Raw genomic sequence first — 22,859 nt, forward strand, 5'->3', positions numbered from 1 at the left:
AAAAAAAAAAAAAAAAAAAAAAAAAAGTGGGGTGAACTCTCAAACCTTCCTTTACCCCAAGATTAGAATCTATGTAAAGGGTAGGGCCTCTTAAAAAACAGACTTATTTAGGCCCCCGCCATGCACGTTCCCAGGACCAAGATTGTTATGTCTAGAAGACCACTGAAAATTTATCAGAAGAACACTGCGATAGGCAGCATAATGGTCTCCCAAAACTGACCATGTCCTAATGCTTGAAACCTATGAATATGCTACTGTATATGACCAAAGGGACTTTGCAGATAGGATTAAGTTAAGGGTTTTGAGATAGGAAGAGTATGTGAGGTTACTCGGATGGGTCATATCTAATCACATGGGTCCTTACAAATTGGAGAACTTCTCCCAGCTGGGGCCAGACACAGAATAACTATGAAAAAAATGGTCAGAGGTGCTATGTTACAGGCTTTGAGGATGGAAAAAGGGGGCCACAAGTCAAGGAATGTGGTCAGTCTTTAGAAGTCAGAAAAAGCAAGGGTGATTCTCCCCTAGGAAGAACCTTCAGAGAGAAATGCAGCTTTGCTAACATGTTGATTTTAGCCAGATGAGACCCACATTGAACATCTAAGCTACAGAACTGTAAGGTCACAGATTGTGTGTTTTAAGCCCTAAGTTTAGAGGTATCATAAACACTTATTGACACAACCCTCCTATCATATCAATCCAGCTTGAGAATGACAAAGGGAAGAAAGGGCTTAATGTATTCTTGCATCTTGCCCACACATTCCCTGTCCTTCTCCCTTTGATAAAGGTGATTTGAACAAAGGTTAAAGATGATAAATTCACTCATACTTCTTTAACAAATTCCCCGAATATTTTCCTATTAGTATTTCTCCACTTACAAGTGAGTACCAAGATATCTCCAACCTTGGGATAATTCACTCAATTCATAACTACCAAACACTGTAAATAAGTGGTACAAAAAGGAAACAGGGTTTCCAGAATTAATAGAGAAAAGTTTTAGCCTGGGCACTGGCACTTGGTGGCTGTGGCTTACACTCTCCTGTTTCAATCTGGGCATCATTTTCTTCATCCAAAAAAAAAAAAAGTCAGAATTAGGAGATGACTTCCAAGGTCCTTTCCACAGTAAACACATCAACCTCTTAAGTAAGCATCAGGATCTTGAAATATTTTCTCCTTAAAGGTGGGACAAGCCCAAACAACGCACATATGCACATACACACAATGATTTTCTAAAGTTCTGCTAATTTTTTCAAAAGTTGAAGGTAATCTTTACATGTGTATATATGTACTTTTAAAACACCATGACCAATTTTTAGTTGAATCTGGTGGATTATTCACATAATAGTAGTTTTCTTTTGGAGACAGGGTCTTGCTCTGTTGCCCAAGCTGGAGTGCAGTGGCATGATCACAGCTCACTGCAGCCACCCAAAATTCCTGAACTTAAGTGATCCTCCTCCCACCTCCACCTCAGATTAGCTGGAACCACCGCATATGCCATCACGCCCGTCCGGTTTTTTTGTTTGTTTGTTTGTTTAATTTTCTGTACAGACATGGTCTTACTGTGTTGCCCAGGCTGGTCTTGAACTCCCAGGGCTCAAGCAATCCTCCCACCTTGTCCTCCCAAAGTGCTGGGATTATAAGTGTGAGCCACTGTGCCTGGCCACATAGTGTTCTTACAGTATTGCTGATGTATGAAAATCTAAATACACACAAAACACACCAAAAATATAGCTGGCTTGATTTGCATTTCTGCATACCTAGGCACTTCCTGTTTTGAACTGAAAGAGAACAAAAGAGAGCAATACCATGTTTCTTATCCCACAAGTACCTTAAATCTATTCCCATACAATTTCCACCTCCATTATTCCCTATTAAGTGGCTTTATAAGGTTATTCAAGTGGTATATAGCAGTAGAAATAGTTACCCCTTTATTTTTACATAAATCACTAATCTGATGTTACCCACTGTTTGACAATAGTCGACAATTTCCCATTTCATACAGGTAAACATTCAAAAGATCCTTTCTATGACATATCACACAGGATCTTTCATCATTGAACTCCAGATTCTCTATCCTTCCTTGTCCCACTACTTGTCCCTCAACTGAACGTGGCTTCAGTCACAGAGAAGTTCTGTCATGAAGTAACGTCTTCCTGTTCCTGATATACCATGCTTTCCTGCCTCTATACCTTTGTACATGCTGTTTCTTCTGTATGTAACATCTTTCTTCTCTTTCTCTACTTGGAAACATTTATTCCTTCATTAAGACATCAGGTATCACCTCTTAATCTCCCTATGGAGATTTTCCCTAGAGCCCCCAGACATCCTCTCTCACAGTCAAAGGCACAGAGCTCCTTCATAACATTTATCACATGGAAAAAGGGATCATCATACATTTTTGATTCTCTAACCTATAATGGTCTAGGAACTTTATGGGGGCAGAGATCTCTAAATTTATTCATAGTACTTTTTTTTCAGAAAGCATATAGTAATTCTAATTCACCCCATGTAAGATAGAGATGGACATATCATAGGCTCTGCATAAATATTTACTTAAACCAAATAACCTTATAATCTACCGTGTCATTAGTAGACATACCAACTCACTAGAGAAGACAGATCATTTAAAATCTGGAAGATAAGTCGTCTGCTGGGTTTCACCATCTCTGTTATTTGTTCAGTTATCAAAGGAACAGAAATTGAAAACAGACACAAAAAAGCTACGCAACCCACAAATCTACTATTATGAAAATGTGTATTCCATATTGATGAGCTGTTTCTTAACTAAACCAAGTGAATAGGTATAGATCTGCATACTATAATAAACTTATTATTTCTTGGCCAACTGATTTGTTATAGAATCTCAGGCAAGTTAATCACTCTCTTCTGCTTGCCTTGTATTACTCCAGAACCATCAAATAACATCGTGTAGTCGACAAAGGCAGTTTTAAGGAATAAACAAGAAAATCACTTAACATTATAAGTCAGAAGACCCAGGTTCTTTTGCAGATATGTTATAAGTGACATTTTAAAAATCTTTAGAAAGTGATTGTCACTCTCTCATTCTGTTTTCATGTTTGTGATGTAAGATTGGACTAGACCAGTAATTCTCAACTTTTTTTGTGATCTCATCACACGTGGGGGTAGGGCACACTCCATCAGCTAAATTTTCTCAGAGTCATAATATTTTCTCCGTGGATCTAGAGTTATGTCAGTAGATCAGAGTCCCATTGCAAATACAAGGTAGGTGTGTGTGGGTGTGTAGTTTTGTATGTGATAAAGCTCCTCCAGGTGATTCTGAGTCTTTATGCTGAGAACCAAGAAACTCCTCAGGTTTCCTCCAGCCTTAACAATCTGTGAGCTTACAATTCTATGAATGAGTACTAGGAACGGCACAGAAAGCATAACAGTGTAAAATGCAGTCTGGCTGCAGAATATAGTAGCTAGTTGAGAAAAGCATCCTCATGAAAAACAGATATTTGCTGAGCAAACAGGAACAGAGACTTGGCTTATGAAGATCTAGGCTCTTGATACCTGTATAACCTTGGACAAGGCACTGAACTGCCTAAGACTCAATTTTCTCATCTGAAAAATCTGGATATGAATGCCTATCTGTTGTGAGTATTAAGTGAGATCAGCTATGTAAAGTGTTCAGCATGCTGCTTGGCACATGGTCAATGCTCAATAAGTGGTTGTCAACAATTATGGGGACCATTTGTGTTAGGCATACGTATATGAATAAGTGTCCCTGTCTTTCAAGGTTAGGGTTCTATTTCTGGTGTAGAATTTTACATAACTCTTCTCTAGACTGGATTGTCTAGAACTTCTATGAATGAAATACATATCAAAGTTATTTTAATATATTTTATAATTATTCGGTGACTCAAGAAAAGTATTTAGTACTTCAACATCTTAACTGGAAATCATCTTAACTAAAACACAGAATATCTTACCTGTGGTCATCACCAGAAATTGGTCTCAAGGTTATGTTCAAATACACAACACCTAAATAGCCTATATCATAACGTTTCAATACCCTCAGTACTCCTGAACATTAACTGTGTGTCAGCCCCCATTTGAAAGTAATTTGCATGTATTATTAACTTATTTAATCCTCCAAAACCCGCTACCACAGATACTATTATAGTCATCCCTGCCTCGCAAATGAGCAAACTGTTGCAAAGAGAAGCAAAACATGCTCAAGGTTACTGTGGCAAAGTGGAAATTTAGACCCAAGCTACCTTGGGCTTTTCTGGGATGGTGATAAGGGTAAGATCCTTAGACATGAAGTTAGAAAACCTGAATTTTAGACGTATCTATGTGTCCTTGAATAACTGACTTCCTTGCTCAGCTGAAGGTTTCTCTCCCTAAACTAAGAGATTTGGATTAAATCTAAGGTCCCATTCTGTGACGTTCTAATTCAAACTATACAGCATTTTGAATGACAAGAATTTGTGTATGAGAAAGCTCCCTTTTTTTGATATTTACTTTTTTTAGCTGCTGTTTTCTTTTGTTTTTCCTGGCATGTGTTATGTTGGCAACACAAACTATTATGCCTACATCTATGTGCTTGTAAATGTTTATGTTGCTATTGCTGTTTATTTGCCTTGTTTAGGAGAAATAATAATTCATCAAACAAACAAAAAATGAAAAAGAAACACAATTAGGCAGACCAGATTTCACCCACAATAGAGACCTCACAATTATAGCTGCCACACTATTCACCATGATACTTCCACCCCGCTACCACTGTATCACTCACTATCCCTCTTCTCCTGCATAATTTTCTCAATAGGATATACTGTTATGTGACACGCTATGTATTTTACTTATGTGTCCTCATTTTCTCCTCACTGAAATGTAAGCCCCATGAAAGAAGCTTTTCATCTGCTGTTGCACCAATGCCTAGAACAGCGCGTACACACAGCAAGTACTCAGTAAGTGTTGATGAACAGAGGATCTCTGTGGACTGATGTCACCACCATTACTGAACTCCTTCTCTTTTTCTCACATCACTTAGTGATGTCATTACCTACCCAAGACAGAAGCCCAGGAATAAGTCTCAACCCATCCCTCTTACCCTCCTTTGAAACCCCTTGTCACAAGATAACTGTCTCGGTTCCAGCCCTTATTCCCCTTAGACTAGTACAAATGACACCCAGACTGATCTTCATCCCCCAAATCCTGTCCCATTGAACACCTCTCCCCACAACAGTACCTGGAGTGATCTTCAATCAATATCTTGTGGTTCCCTTGTTGAAACCCTTCACGGAGCTTCCACACTTTCAGGACATACTCTAGATTCTTTAGTAAGAAATAAGAGGCCCTCTGGATCTGGCCTCTGATCATTCATTTAGTGTCACTTCTCCTTCCAATATTCTTTGGCAGTCATATCACACTTTCTTTGGTGTTGGTCTCTATACCTTTGTCCCTACTGAACTGTTTGAAATGCCCTTGAATTCATGGCTTATCTGAAAAATTCCATTATTATTCAGTCTTAACATCATCTGTTTCAGAAAACCTTTCCCCACTTTTCCATTCATAGTAAGTCATTCTAACTTCTTTCCTCCCGTATCACCAAACTCCAGCAATATATCATGTTGTAATTGAGCTATTTGTAAGCACTTCTGTCTATATTTTGTGGACTAATGTTTAATGGAAATGTTTGGAACAACTGTTTGGCATATCATAGGCCTTCAATAATTATTGAATGAATGAAGAAACAAAGAACAACATACATTTCCTATCTAGAGATCCTTATCCTTCTTATTTAGAGCATGTTTATAAATAAAATCAGATTCCAAGCCCTTAGCAACAACACAGAACTTAGAATTCTCCTGGTCTTACCTACACATACTGTGTGGCCTGTCTAGAATACCTCTTGACTTCGAAAGTGACTGTAATGCTGAGGCCATTCCTTCCATAGATGTCTTCTTCTTAGCTGATCTCCAGATTAAGTCCACCTTGAGTCTAATGCGTCAGCGAGAATACTGTTATTATGACAGATACATTTTGAATGGGAATGGGCTGCACGCACTTGGACCATATTTCCTTGATCTGCCAGAGGAGAACCAGAAGCAAACGTATCCCCATACCACCTGTGACCAGAGAGGTAGAACACAGCAGGTTCCAGCATAATCAGATACAAGGGTACACTGGTCCGGATTGCTCTAGAGGCACAACAAAACTTTTCTTTAGAATCAAGGTGACACAGCAGCTTCCTGAAGACACCACACATCCAAAATTAGGAGTGGGAACAAAGTCGAAGAATCAGTTAATCAGTGTCTGGCTTCCTGAACCATCCTAATGAAATAAAATGGCAAAATTCACAGATACATTGACACTGCCGCTGACGGCCTAAAATAGCATCAACTTCCGACTGAGTGAGCCAATTGCTAGCTGTTGCACTGAACTCTTTTGCCTGATGACATGTCAACAGGGTGACTTTGTTTTCAAAATCAGTCCCCTTTTCCTTGCTCTCTCTTATTTCCACCTGGGCAATGAGACTGGGCCTGGTTTTTCTACACATCACTGGACTAGAAGATGCCATAGGGATGGATCATTAAAAGTTAAAACTACTTACATATGTGAAAGAAAGCAGTACTAGATTGAGGCAAATTGTGGGCAGAAGGGAGTTTCTGGACATAAATATTGCTACAATCATAATAACCAGGTTTCAAGTCCAAGAAGGAATGGAAGAATAAAGATGCATATTCCAAGTGTTATTAACAAAAAAAAAAACATTACGGTCAGAACTCGTCTTATGTTATCTGGACTAAGCAGCCCAGCTGGGCACTATGACCCATGTAGGAGGGCAAAGACACTGTCCCAGCAGACATCTGGTACAGTGCACACAAAGAGATGGTGTACCTGTGTTTCTAATTGCTCCCTGATCAGCGGTGAAACCCTTCAATCAGAGAAAATCAAATCATACTAAAAACATCCCCCAGGGAAAGTAGAGGGAAAAATAGAATAGGATTTACCAGAAAGGCCATGGAATGAGCACGGATCCTGCGACTCTAATCTTTTTCCAGGCCTTGACTAGCTCACCTTCTGAAATCTATAGCCTCAGGCATGGTATATGCAGGGGTTAAGAGCCAGGTTCTGTGTTCAAATTGCAACTCTAATGACTAGATTCTGGGAAAATTATTTAACTTCTCTTGGCTTCAGCTTTCTCATTGTAAAAGAACAGTATCTACTGCCTAGAGTTAGAGTCCAGATATAAGTATTGCATGTAGAACTCATGTTAAATAGTAAGTGCTCAATATGTACTATTTTAAGCAGAACCATTAGTGAGAATGGTTTAGGATCAAATCAGACTACAGAACCTCTATTGCAAGCAAAATTGTTGGTGGAGTGGCGCAAAGAAATTTATAAAATCATCTAGCTCTATCTCCTCTTCTCATTTTTCTTTTTGGGGAAGAGAGGAAGAGTAAGGTAAGAAAGATGTGCTCTCTCATCTTAGTAATATTATAGTAAAATAGAAAATATATAAATACACATGAAGAAAATAAAGATCATAAGAGTTATGAATCAAAGACAATAGTAACAAAAATTAGAAATAAATTTTGACTTAGGAATTAGAGATTTTTGCTAGGGTATGCTATAGTGCCTCTTTATTTGTATAAAGTCTTTTTTTTTTTTTGAAGCTACATTCACAAGATAAGTAGATCATGCATCTAAATTCTAGAATCCAATAGAACAAAGTGTTTTTCTTTAATCATTCACATCAATAAACACAAGTAAGTTATTTTCAGGGAAGCAGCAATTCAGTCCTGTCCAGGTTTCTGTTTGTTCGCTGTCTCCCTGCTCTTGACCGTCTGACAAAATGACACTGGGACCAGACATTCAACAGAGGGTCCAGTCTCTGATGGGCCTCTGTTCAATAGAGATCACAGGTACATTTCTGAATGGTTTGAGAAACAATTACTGAGGGGCCCCAAACTCTCTTGATTAGAATGCTTTCACCAAGGCAGAACTAGACAATTTTAGCAGACAATAGACAAAGCAAAAATAACTAGGTTTCCGACTACCTGCAATTCTCAGCCTTGCAGAAATATATTCTTTATCTGTTGAAAAACACTCTATGTTGATTATGCTGACACTGACAGTAAAGCTGTGTGGTGGTTGGTTTCCTTTACATTTTCTTCTTCACATCTCAGACGAGAAAGTGGGTTATGATTCATCCTGTTCAATTTGAGTCAAAATTCATTTTGTCTCTTTTCAATTAGTTCGTCTGCATTCCACATTAAAAAGCAAGAGTAGTTTGCTCAGCAAACAAGAACATTGTGGTATATCTTGGTGTGTTGCTTTCTCACACACAATGACTAAAAAACACTTTTTGTATTCTCTAGTGATATTCCAATTACAACAGAACATCATAAGAAAACACAAAGTGTTAATTCAAATAGAGATAAACACTGACGTTAACAATTCAGAGGCATGATTATTACACACTAATCATAAATGGCACAAATCAAGCCAGACGCTGCATTAGGTAGAGATACTAACATCTCTTAAATTTTTGGTCTTCTGCTATGGTTTAGAAAACTTTTTCATACTGACTTATTTAATTTGGTTCCCACAATATGCACATAAAATAGATAGGGAAAATGATCTTTTTAATAAGTGAAATAACTGAAATTCAGGAAGACTCTGAGAAACTCAGAGTTAATCTAAACAAGAAAACTGAAACAATTTGGTTTAAACTTCTAACTTGTCCATGGATATGTTAGTTTTTCTGGCAAAATAACAGTCATCTTAAAACTGCTAAAAGAAGAGTTCTCAAGAATGTATAACAAAATACTCTAAGCAGAGCACAAATGTCACATGTCACTAATGTCACACAGAAAAGATGATACTTTACACTTGGATTTCCTGACTCCAAATCTAGTGCTCACTTTACTAAGCCACCTGACAAATGATGAATTATTCATTTTCATCACTGCTGTATCATCTACATTAAAGACTATTGCTCCGTTGATGGTTACCCATATTAATATCACCATTAGTAAACACCATTACTGAGCCAGTATATGCCAATTACCATGACTGAACACCATTACTGAAAAATCCTGAAACAGAGTGACGCTACTAGTGTACCCAACACTAGTGCGTGGTATTCTTCATCATATTCAACATCCTATTCCACTTTTATGACCTGGCATTGAAAGCTATTTTCAATGCAGTGACCCTCTCATAAACCTCAGGAAATGGGTAACAGTAACAAGCAGAGCATAAAGTGATCTAGGAAATAGAATTCTTGGATTTGTTTACAATTCTTCTCCAGAGCTCTGAGGCAAGCAGCACTGAAATTTCATGCGGGGCAGCTGCTTTTCTTACTCACCTACATTTTAACAGTGTAGAGAGGACACTAGTGTTTGAGGCAAAGGAATTAAGAGGCCTAAAGGATCACGATAGTTCACGTGTTCTGATCTCCTGATATGAGAGATGAGACTTGTGGAAAAGAGACTGGCCTAAGATGTCACAGTGAGTCAGTGGGACAGTATCAGGCCGGCAAAGCCTCTCAGTGCTGGATGCCTGGAACAATATCTAACACAATACGATCTTTCACAAGAACATGATGACTCCGCATGACAAAAAAAAAAAAAAAGAAAAAAGTATGCTTTATACACTAAATGGGTAAGCTTGAGGACACCATTTCACCATGGTATCCTATCAATTTTTCTTCTTGTTGAATGATATCTACATTTCTCAATATTTCAAACATTAGCTGGTACATGAATTCACTTTGTTTTGTTTTGTTGAGACAGACTGTTGCTCTGTCACTCAGGCTGGAGTGCAGTGGTGCAATCATGGCTCACTGCACTGTTGACCTGTGCTTAAGTGATCCTCCTACCTCAACTCGTGAGTAGCTGGAACCACAGATGTGCACCATTATACCTAGCAATATTTTTTCGTTTTTTTTTTTTTATAGAGATGGGGGTCTCACTATGTTGTCTGGGTTGGTCTCGAACTTTTGGACTCAAGCAAGTCTCCAGCGTTGGCCTCCCAAAATGTTGGGACGACAGATGTGATCTGTAATTCCAGCTGTACTTTTTAAATTTAAATATAGTGTTCAGTTTAATATCTTTTACAGGAAAGAAGCAACTTAGTACTTCAACTCACATAATCAAACTATAGACGTTATTGATATGAAGGAAGACAAAGTCAGATAAAGTTAATTGGTTTACATACAAATATGAGGCAAATAATATGATGGATAGTTTATATATATGGTAAAAAATTATGAAGATGCTCTCTAATGACTGAAGAATGGGAAGCTCTCCAGCAAGATGATTTCTAAATGCCTCTCTAACTTTGCCATGACCCTAAGGCTGACTAGGAAAGAAAGAGTGAGTCAGTGGAGGTTAAAAACTCATTTCCATTACTCCTGCCTACTGTATCTTCTTAGGCCCTTTCAGAAAGTCACTACTGTACACTGTTTCTGTTTGCTCTTGTTGAATTTTCACAAATGATGCCCACTGCCATATAGGAGTCGAGCCAAGTTCAAGGCTCGAGTCAAGTTCAAAGTTTGATGGTCAAACCTTAGAACCAAGTAAGGACTGAGATTAGAGCTGTACAGTACTATAGAAAATCTGGAAGAATTAAATACAACATGACTAACATCAGAGTCAGACTTAGGAAGAGAATTGGGATAAGGTCATTAACTTGGACCTGCTTCTGTGATTTCCTTTTTTTTTTTTTTTAATTGCCTTGGATATTTTTTGCTTTTCTTTTTAAGTATTTTACCGTTTTTGGTGGAAACTCTAACCACAGATGGTGCATTGCTACTCATCTTCACACACCAGGAAGATATATGCCTGTACCTCTTCACATGAACTATTTCAGCATTTTTTATAGCGTAAGTCAGTTAGTACAGTGGCAAAATCCTCTGAACCTGCATGGGAAAGAATATATTTGCCACTGTCAGTTGTGAAATTTGTTCTCTATCAAAGCCCTTGGCCCTAGAGGATTTGACAAATGCTTTCTCTCCTTGGCCATCATATCATTTCCATTATCTTCCATAGTATACGCCATAATAATTGATGTGTAGTAGGCAATCAATAAATATTTGTAGATGAATGAATCTGGTCAATTAAAAATACAACAGGGCCAGGTGCGGTGGCTCACGCCTGTAATTTCAGCACTTTGGGAGGCCAAGGCTGGCAGATCACAAGGTTAGGAGTTCAAGACCAGCCTGACCAATATGGTAAAATCCCATCTCTACTAAAAATACAAAATTCAGCTGGGCATGGTGGCGCATGCCTGTAGTCCCAACTACTTGTGAGGCTGAGGCAGGAGCATTGCTTGAACCCAGGAGGTGGAGGTTGCAGAGAGCCAAGATCACACCACTGCATTCCAGCCTGGGCGACAGAGCAAGACTACATCTCAAAAAACAAAAACAAACAGAAACAAACAAACAAACAAAAAAAACAACAGATGCCTACCAAGTACAACTCCACAGATGTTCAAACAATGGCTTTGCTGACAGTCAATTAACTATGCCTTCTGACAATCCTAATGTCACTTCAAAGTCTGTAAGGAGATGCTTATCTGTGTGTTTTAGAGAAAGTTGTGGGGAAAGTGCAGGTTGGGGGAATGATGGTGGTTTGAAAGGGGAAAGGAGTTGAGTTCACAGTTAAGCATGCTTGTGTGTTAATACCAGAAGATGCATAATTAGCACTTGTAGGTTCAGGTACCAGTACCAAACTGAGACTTTCTTTGCACCACCCACAATGTGTGCCCCACTAGTGCTTTCTCTCCCAGAATTTCAAGTTTGCTTCCACAGTTAATAAGCAAAGAACATCCAATCATGAAGTAGAAAACTCTCTTATATTTTTCTCTTCTTTCTTCTGATAAAGAGATAGTGATCCCAATGCAGCTGAATGACTGGATGTCTGCTGTTTGTATCAAGATGGTATGAAACACCAATACTGGGTGGTGGCTCACAGTCTTTAAGAGGCCTACATTAAATGGACAATCGTTCAGGACAGGTTGCTATGGACAACTCAAGTAAACATAAGAAAAGTATGTTTCTTTCAACGTGATGCCTTGTAGATCCAATCCAATTAGATTAGAACAGAAGAAAATTGTGGTGGTATGAAATGGTACTGGGAACCAGGATGAAACCTACAGTTGGGGAAAATGTGATCTAGTACTTAAAAAATAAAATCTTAACCAGGTACTCTCTTCATGGACCAGTTGAACCTTTAAATTTCACAGAAGATACATGCAAAAGAGATCAAGCCCAAATGTACTAATCCAATTTAAATTTAAGTTCAATAAATGTAGCAGCCATGTCTTACTCTAGTTTATATATTCTCCAGTGCCCTTAAGTGATTTAAAAAAAGGAATGAGAAAATCTGAGTTATATTCTGTGGCTCTGTCACTAACAAATTTGTGACCCTAAAAATCTCACTCATTTTCATCATCTCTAAAAATGAAGAGGTTTTCCTAGATAGTGTCTTCAGATTCCCTCCAGCTCTAACATTTTATGATTTTATCAGGTGCTAAATAAATACATTTTAAATTAATGAAGTATTTCCTCCCTGTAGCTTACTATATACCATGTCCTGTCACAGAAATGTAAATGTCTGCTCACAGTTTTCATTTATTAGTTCATACATTCATTAACACCTATTAAACATCTCTGATGTGCCAGGCATTATTCTAGGAATGCTAGAAACACAACAGTGAACTAAACGTAAATTGTTGCTCTCATGCAGACTTACCTCTAGTGCAGAAAATAATGGAAAATATTACAAGTAAATTGGATAAAGACACTGAGATAAAAGATATTGGGAATCTCTTTTGTTCTTTTATATAAGAAAACTTTGGTTCTTTTGTATTTGAAAAATATATACACATAATTCCTAAAAAGTTATTTTATTTTATTCTTTTTAAGGGCAATGTGTTCTTACGTTTGAATCAGGTGGATCTAAGGTCTGAGATTACAAAAGTACCAGGCCTGACCTACATCTGCGCCTTTGTAAATAGCCCTGCCATTCCTCTTCATGCCATCAGAGACTGTCTATTACTCAGAAAGAAAATTTTGACCATAGAATTCAAAACACACCTAGTTGCATGGCTTTGGATGAGTCATTTGGGATTCAGTTTTCTAGAAAAATGAAGGATTTTCCTAGATAGTTTCTAAGATCACATTCTTCTTTACTCTAAGTCTGGGATTCCAAGTCAATGCTTAAAAACACACTAGCCAGGCCGGGTGCAGTGGCTCATACCTGCAATCCTAGCACTTTTGGGAGGCCAAGGCAGGAGGATCACCTGAGGTCGGGAATTTGAGATCAGCCTGACCAACATGGAGAAACCCCGTTTCTACTGAAAATACAAAAATAATTAGCCTGGCGTGGTGGTGCATGCCTGTAATCCCAGCTACCTGAGAGGCTGAGGCAGGAAAATTGCTTGAACCTGGGAGGCAGAGTTTGCGGTGCACCGAGATCGTGCCATTGCACTCCAGCCTGGGCAATAAGAGCAAAACTCCAACTCAAAAACCAACCAACAAACATAAAACACTAGTCAAATTAATAAAAAATTAACGTATGCTAAGATGGAACACATAAAATGCTCAGGATTATTATTTATTTAGTGCTATAAACATATACTACTCTGAACAAACATTACCAGAAGTCACTACCACAAAAGAAAATATATCTAATGTGCCTCATTAACTAGAAAACATTCTATTCCCACAACTCAAAGATACCCTAAACAAAAAGTTAGAGAGAAACAAAACCAAGAAACCCATTTCCCGCCCCCCCCCCCATCAATACAACCTTCTCTCTAAGCCACTTATTGTCTAATTTTTCTTTGTGGTTTTGGGGTTTTTCATTAATTAGGTCACTTATCTGTGAAAACGAGACCCACTAAAGGCAGCTGCCCACCTGGAGTCATTTCCCAGTTTGTAATTGATAGGAGCACTTTGGAAACCATTTTCTGTCACATAATAATACAAACAATGAAATACAAATTACTTTACACCTCTCAGCTGAGATCCTCTAAGCACTTTACAAAGTAATCACATCGTTCCTTATATAGATTAAAAAGCTAAAACATGAAGTATGTTAACTCATCTATCTTATGGTCCATGACCAGTTCAGCAACATGGTGTTAACAGCACAATGGGGTGAAAAGCGAAAAGAATTTAAAGTCAATAGCCTGTGCCCCAGTGCAATTCTGCTACTCACCTGTTTTATGACTTGTGAGGGTAGTGGAGAGCCCCGGGGAGTGGGGAGTCCCCTAATCACTGAAATCTTTCATTTCTTCATATCCCAAATGGAAACAAACACACTGTCTATTTTGTAGGACTGCTGTCTTGCTCAAGTGATACAAGAAGTAGAAAAGTGCTTTAAACAGCATTATATAAGTGTTAGTTGAAATCATGTAATAATAATGATAATCTAGGGGTAGACCTAGAAGCTGGACGCAAGACGTTAACTTCCAAACAAGTTTAGATGCCTAAGTCACAAAATGTCAGAATTGGACAGCACTTGTGAAATCTAATCTAATCATCCATCAGCTACTTGAGTACCTATTACCATTTTCATCAACAAGGGATTATTAGATTCTGACCTAGAATTTTAGGAAGACTTTCTTCTGTCTCTTAAGAAAGTGATTTCATCATGCTGAATGGGAACTGGCTAGACTCCCCTCACTTGCCTTTGTTGCTAATTTTTGAATCACAGATATTAAGTCAAATTCCTTTTCCACATGATAGTCTTTCAAAAGCAATCAGAACTCTAGGTTTTCCTTTCTCTATACCTTCAACTGCACCTCAAATCATGTTTTCTAATTTCCTAAGCATCTTAGTCAAGTCCTCTGGACAAGCTCACTTAACAACTGGTCCCACTAGTGCAGAAAGAAAATGGACCATCTCCCCATTGTTTTGTTTGTTCTGTTTCTATTCAGGAACATTCACTGGCCCTCCATTTTCATCTTAATTGAGAAGACACCAAGGCACCAAATACAATGAGCTGGCATTACCAATAAAGTGATTGATCATAGCACTTTATTCATGTTCACGCCTTTCTTCTCTCAAGGCTTAGCATGTGCTAGGTCCCTGCTGCCTCATGCCTTCTACTTTTGTCTAGTTGTCCTTTGAAAAATGAAAGCCTAGTTCCACTGGAACAAACATCTGGCTTTCTGAAAAAATTCTCAACAACTCCTACTAATGATACTCAGAGATGAACAAAAAGTTTCCTTAGATAAATGCTAAGTTCTGAGAAGAGAATTTACCTAAGGCTGCTCTGAAGGATTCTTCAAATAGCTCACTCAATAATTTTAAGGCTCACATACTTCTGTTTTTTTTTTAAAGAAGGAATAAGACGATATCATATAAACATGTCAAGATAATTACAGTTCTAGGCTTAAAAATATACTGTCAGATATTTCCAGTCCATCCTTAGATGCATTACAACATCCATTTCCAGAGATACTGTCTTCCAATAGTGTTATCTTCAGCCTTAAGGGCTGCTCAGCCAGAATATTATTATTTGGAGAAAATTATGGCATAGTCACAGACATACATGTATGAAAAGCTTCATATACAAAGATGCTTTCTCTTACAAAATGAATGAAAGCACAAAACTTAGAGGCTCCGGGTGTATTACTTAAGGCTGTAGGTGTATCACCCAACACGGAAAAGTCTTGGACAATTTCAAACAGATGTCTCAAGGTTATCTGGAGACAAACTCAACTTTACTTTTCTTTAGCTGCCTGAAACTATGTGAAAAAACAAACTTTAAAGCTGGCAACTAGCCCTATAGATACCCCAATTTTCTGAGAATAATACCTTTCTCTCCTATTCATTTTAATACTCAACTAAAAAATTTTCCATTTTCTATTATAAACTCTGAATTTACTCTAAATTATAATAATTTATAGTTATTTCATCACCCCGTGTTCCTTTTTTTTTTTTTTTTTTTGACACGGAGTCTCGCTCTGTTGCCAGGCTGGAGTGCACTGGCACAATCTCGGCTCACTGTAACCTCTGCCTCCTGGGTTCAAGCGATTCTCCTGCCTCAGCTTCCTGAGTAACTGGGACTACAGGTGCGTGCCACCATGCCCAGGTAATTTTTGTATTTTTAGTAGAGACGGGGTTTCACCATGTTGCCCAGGATGGTCTTGATTCTTGACCTTGTGATCCGCCCACCTCAGTCTCTCAAAGTGCTGGGATTACAGGCATAAGCCACTGTGCCTGGCCACCCCTTATTCTTTTTAAGCATCTATCACTAGAACTGAGAGCCTCCTTTAATATCAACGTATTTTTCTAGTTGTCCAGGAAAAAATGTGCTCTAAAATGCAAGCACTTGAACTAAGGCTTCCTGTAGATAAGCTGGGCTAAACACCCACTGTCAGGTTTATTGAATTGGGTAAGAATTTTCTCCTACCTCCAACTTTCTACTATGTTTCCTCCCTTTCCTCTACCAGGTAGTGTTTAGAGGCCCACTCAACGACACCATTGTTAATGGAAAGACACATGTCCATGGTAAGGAAATCTGTTATACACAAAACTTAAGTCCAAGTAGATGGCAAATGCCCACAGTATAGAGACTGTATCTTTCCTTTAGAGATATAGACTCATCCAACTTTCATCATGGTTCAACACCTGTGGCATTTACCTAATACTGTAATGCAACAGTCACAAGTTTTAATGAACATGGACAAAAGAAGGCATGGAAACACTAAAACTATCACCTTTTCAGAAGAAATCATTAAAAAGAAAAAGAAAAAACCAGCTGAGACAGTTAAGGGTTTCTGCTTATTATATTTTACAAAAACCTGACTCGAGAAAACAAGAACTGTGGCTATTAGTGATGTGCCTTCTCCCAAGGTCAAGAGAAGAACTACAGACTGTAAAACGGCTGATAGGGAGATATTAGGTAGATTGTCTTCGTAATGTATGTACCTCAGCCATGTCACAGCAGTTAATTCCAGACGTTAAAGATAGTTGAAACATATTAGTGACATTGAAGTCCAGATTACAAACATATGATCTTGGGCAGAAGCAGTACCTCTGTCTCTCACTTGAAGATCATAACTTCATAAGGAAAAGTTATGAAATGGGAGAGAAACAGCCAATTACTGACAATCAGCAGGAAAAGCATATATATACCTTTCTGTAATGGTAATGTATCATAATAGACATGAGATCAGAAGAGTGAGGCCACATTCCGAAATTATTAGCTATGTGACCTTGAACAACTCATTGAGCCTCTCTGAATCTCTATTTCCCCATCCAAAAAATGAAATGAAGACATCATTGCCAGATCTGCCAGTCACGTTGTGGCTGCGACTTGCTTTTTTAAACATATGGAGCTCTAGGTAAATATCAGCTTTCATCATCACTGCCACAATTGTCCTCATCTCACCAGCAATAGGAGGTGTGTATGTCTGGTAAAAAAATAAGAAAAACAAAATAAAAAATAATGGGAAATTTCAAAGACCTACTGTAGTCATTAAAACAGGGAAGTTGAGAAGGTGCAGAAATATCAATCTCTCTATCCATCCAACGAGGAATTCTTAAGGTAATTCATTTGTGACAGGCTTCAGGACATTTTTAGAGGAGGGGAGTCCTTGTAGTTGTTGCGGTTATAGCAGCTCTAGCTGTTTTAACCTGAGGTGATTCTGCCTCCCCCCACAACATTTATCTCTATCTCTGTTTGTCTACATCTATCAATCATCCCTCTCTCTCTCTATTTCTGTCACTCTATCACTATTTCAAAATAAATTGTAGACATAATCACACCTCATCCTATACTTCAACAAATAGCTCATAAAAATAAGATTTTCCTACATAAGCACCATGCCATTAATATCATCAGGAAATTAACACTGATGTATTATCTAACATATCATTCATATTCAAATTTCTCTACGTTTGCCAGCAATCCTTTGTAGCTTTTTTTTTTTCATCCAGAATTCAGTCAAGACACATGCCTTGCATTTGAATGGCATGTCTCTTCAATTTCCTTTAATCTAGAATAGTGTTTTGTAACACTGACAGTGTTGCAGAATTCAGGACAGGTGTCTTGAAGCGTGTCCCATCATCTGCATTTTTTACTTCCTAACGGTTGGATAGAGCTGAAACATTTTAGCAAGACTACTGCCTAGATGATGCTGTGGACTTCCTACATTCAGTTGGCACATGCCAGTCTGTCCCATTATTGAGCATGTTAAATTTCATTCCTTGGTTTAAGGCGGCTTCCAGAAGACCTCTCCATTATAAAAGTTCCTTTTCTCCTTTATACTTAAGTCATCTGTGAGGTGATCTTCCGGTACCTCTCCCAATACTTTGAAGCATACGATAATTATAATTCAACATAAACAAAACTGTTAAGAGTGATGAGGGGCTCCATAAAGAAACAATGCCTATAATAACACATTCATGAATCATTCCACTTACGAAAAAAAAAAAAAAAAGAGTGTCTTGGAAGCAAAGCAACAGGACCACAAAGGAACCTACTCTGTTGACATCGTTTATTTACATTTTGTTCACTCTCACTCCCAAGTGCAGCTTGCAGTCTAGCAGGAGATCTACAACATGAAAGCACTTAATTGCCTTCAGTAAATCAGCTACGGTTTCAATAAAAATTCCAGCACTAAATAGGCAAAGTAGTAAAGAAAGAGTAGGTGATGGGGTTTTGGCAGGGCTGAAAGGATAGTCCCGCAAAAAAGAGAAGTTATTTAAGGGAAGTGCTTGGCAATGCTATTTTCAGTCCAGAATAGGCCAAAGGTAAAACTCTGACAGAAAGCAAGAGAGGATTTTATCTATGGCTCTCAGGTCAGGCCCTGCTGATGCAAACACACTGCTATGTATTCCTTCTGCTCATCTTCAGGCAGACTTATGGACCCTCACGTAGCAGCTCAGTCACACCCAACACAGTGCTGATATCTGCACTGAAATCCTTGACATCTGTGACTCTCTTGTCCTTTCTAGGAACCCACGAGCCCATGAGAGCAGAGCCTCTGCATTTCGGTGGTCCCTAACACCCAGCACAGTAGCAGGCACAGAGAAGGTGCTTGAGAAATGTTTAAAGCACGGAACAATAAAGGACAGTTCTTTTCGCGAGTCCTTTGCCTCTTGATTTCATCTTGCCGGTAAGAGGTGCACCCTGGCTCTGGAGCCCGTGTTTTTAACCACTATCCATAGAGCAGTTCCCATGGCCTGTGATCTCAATGTGCAAGGGCTCATTATAGACAATACGGTTCTTAGCCTTTAGCCAGGCATTGAAAGCCTTCCCTAGATTGGTCCTAACCTACTACTTGAAACTTATTTCCCAATATTTGCTACTTCTCTCCATGGTTTTATTCCCTGTTATGTCAAAATTCCCCTCATGAGAAATGACTTCACTTCTCTACTATCTTCCTACTTCCAAATCTCAATTAGCACAATTTTAGAGACTTACTCAAAGGCTAACTATTCCATAAACACTTTTCCATTCCTCTCTCTTGATTTTCTCTTTCCTTTTCCTGAATTCTCAAAGAGCACTTGGTGAACCTTGATTAAGTCACTTGTCACTTTCTGTCTTGTGCTTATAATATAACATCATAACCCTGCACACATATCCTATTAGACTACAAGAATCTCAAAGGTAAGATCCCCATCTACCCCCCCACCACCTAGCAGAGCAGCCTGAATATTATCATAGACACTTTTTTTTTCTACATAACGTAAATTTTCTTTAAATAATCCTAGCCTCAACTTATATTTTGTTAATTCTGTGTACTTAGAAGAGAATGCTCATCTCTTATTTCCCATCTGTCCAAAGCTAATCTCCACCACAAACACTCTTCTAAATATGTAGCCTGGGTAGCTTTCCCTGTCTTTTACAGTGTGGTGTTTAAATGTACAGATCTGGATTCTAATTCAGTTCTGCAATGTATTAGCTGTTGACATTAGGCAAATTAATATTTCTGTGCCTTAATTTCAAAATCTGAAAATGATAATAGTATCTATTTCACAGGGTTATGTTTTCCTCTAAGAGTGAAATGAGTTAATTCCTATAACATAAATAAAATATAGTGCTGCCATATCATAAGCACTTAATAAAGGATAGTCATTTTTTCAAATTCTCAAATGCTTATTAATCCCCATTTGGCAATGATTATTTACCAATTGGTGACATACGTTCTATTGTTGCTAGGAACTTAAATTTAAATTGAGCATAATGGATTTTTAATGAGCATATCTTATTATCTTAAATAAACTATAAGCCCCAAGAGCATGGGAGAATCTTGAGTATTGAGCGTATTCTACATGCCAAGAACTTGGCTAAGTGCTTTGTATAAATATTTCATTCATTTCTCAAACCAACAGTATAAGCTAGTTATTATTCCCATATGAAGGTTTACAGGGAATAATATTTGTTCAAGTTTTCTAAGCTACTAAGTAGTAGAGCTTGGACAGTTCTTGAAGGGAAAGGTAATAATTTATATCTGTTTCCAAGAGTGTTCAATATATATTCACTCATGCAATTACCATCTATGTTCAGTTTTTTTGTGTGTCTATATACTTTGTTGCTATGATATTTGAAGCATATATACTTAGTAAGTCAGCTTTTCCTTTTTAATAGGGTCTAAATATAGAGACCTTATTTTTCACTTTTAAAAAGTGTATCTTAGACCCCATTATAAACCCTCCTCACATGGCAATGACAAGAGCATTAATAAACTTTTAGTGTACTTTGATGTAACTAGAAACCTTCGTGGATTTTCTATGTTTTGTTTTACTGTTCTCCATGCATTGTTGTTAATCTCCATCAATTTATATTTAGCTTTATTGTTATACTTTAGATTAAGAATGTTTGTACAGTGAACTTATTACTGCTGAAAGAAATGCTAGAGAACATTTGCCCTAACCGTTGAGATACTCAGGTGGGAAATGGGGCTCAGGCAGACGGGTGACATGCCAGCGCCAGCATTGCTTGGCCAGTGAGGGACAAAGAGACCACAACCAGGTGTTTCATTCCCACTCTTTGTGCTCTTTTAGCTAAGCTAAACTGTCACCCAAGTACAAATAAAAGCCAGGGTTTTCATATCCTAATACCTCCTACTTCATCTACCGTGTGTTTTTGGACGGGTGTGGTCAGTTTACCTGTCATTACATATTCCCATATAGGAGCAAAAAAGACATGAAAATAGGAAATATTTGAAGAAGCAAAAATCCTGTGCAATGTCCCCGTCTTTGTGCCTTTACTAATACTGTTCCCCAAATGTCCTTTTTCTATTTGACCTTAAAGCAGCGCCACTCAAAAAGTGGTCCATGGATGGGTGTCTAAGAAATGCTTATCACTCTGGATGAGATAAATACAGGAACAAAGAATGAATATTTAGAAACTAGTACAACAATTTAAAAGAGTAATCCATTAACAGTTAACTCTAATAATGATAAAATTCCATCTTCCATTTTATTTTGCGTCTTTTAATTCCCTAGTAATTAATTTTAACTGACTCTACAAAAATACTGGTCTCCAACAGATTGGGAGGAAAATGGTTTCCTACCACAGAAAATGTGAAAGGCACTGGTTTAAAGGGCTCAGATTCAAGTGCTACCAATTCTTTACCAAAGTATTTCTGCTCCTAATAAATAGAACTTTTAAAACTTATGGCCGAGTTCGGTGGCTCACGCCTGTAATCTCAGCACTTTGGGAGGCTGAGGTAGGTGGATCACCTGAGGTCAGGAGTTCAAGACCAGGCCTGGCCAACATGGTGAAACCTCATCTCTACTAAAAATACAAAAACTAGCCAGTTGTGGTGGTGGGCACCTGTAATCCCAGCTACTTGGGAGGCTGAGGCAGGAGAATCGCTTAAAACCTGGAGGTGGAGGTCGCAGTGAGCCAAGATCATGCCAGTGTACTGGGTGACAGAGCAAGGGTGACAGATCAGCCTGGGTGACAGAGCATGACTCTGTCTCAAAAATAAAATAAAATAAAGTAAAATAAAAATAAAATAAAACTTGCAACAATTGACCTAAGCCTTCTCATGTCTTTTATCACTTTCTACCTAGACTAGTAATTATTTGTATGCTTGTCTTACCTCTTTCTGAACAATTTTAACCTCACTGAGGACAGGTTACATGTCCGCAGAACCTCACAATTGGCATACAATTCATAAATTTGCATTATATTCATGGACTGGAAGGATTAACCATTCATAGTTATTCCCAAGTTTGAAGAGGGGAAAATTAAAACTACAAAGAAAACATCATTTCTTAAACTGAGACACAAAAAAAGATTAAGAGTACAATCTGGAAATTGTATATTAGACAATATCCAATTCCACATTTTTTTACTTGAATCTTTAGACTAGTGAGAAATGGGAACATACATGGAAATCCTATTTCTGCCTAATGGGAAGCTAATTCATTGTCAAAAAATAAGTCGTCATCTTATTTTTTTTTTTTAATTTTTGTTTTTTTAAAAAAAACGGGGTCTCACTCTGTTGTCCAGGCTGGAGTGCAGTGGCGCAATCACAGCTCACTGCAGCCTCGACCTCCCAGGCTCAGGTGATTCTCCAGCATCAGCCTTCTGAGTAGCTGGGGCTACAGGCACATGCCACCACACTCAGCTAATTTTTGTATTTTTAGTGGAGACAGAGTTTCCCCATGTTGCCTAGGCTGGTAAAAAATAAGTCTCAACAATAAAATTTGTATCTAAAGAAACTCTAAGGACCACTGAAAGTTTAATATAAGCTAAGCAGATATCACATTTATGGCAGTCTTGCAAATGCAAATCCTACAATTACTTAGTTGTGTTGGGATGTGTATCAACTCCCATGCATCTGGACTCAAATACTTTCCCAGTGGAGCTGATAATAGTTCCAGTTACTAAGTAAGGAAATCA

At 38.1% G+C, this 22,859-nt stretch overlaps 1 protein-coding gene across 1 annotated transcript in view; it reads right to left on the reverse strand.

The window, feature by feature from the left end:
- Positions 1-22,859, reverse strand: part of LPP (LIM domain containing preferred translocation partner in lipoma) — a 766,241-nt gene that overhangs the window by 168,032 nt on the left and 575,350 nt on the right. The gene's annotated exons all lie outside the window — the stretch shown is intronic.

This window comes from Mandrillus leucophaeus, unplaced genomic scaffold (assembly GCF_000951045.1).
Source record: "Mandrillus leucophaeus isolate KB7577 unplaced genomic scaffold, Mleu.le_1.0 Scaffold607, whole genome shotgun sequence".
Lineage (NCBI taxonomy): Eukaryota > Metazoa > Chordata > Mammalia > Primates > Cercopithecidae > Mandrillus > Mandrillus leucophaeus.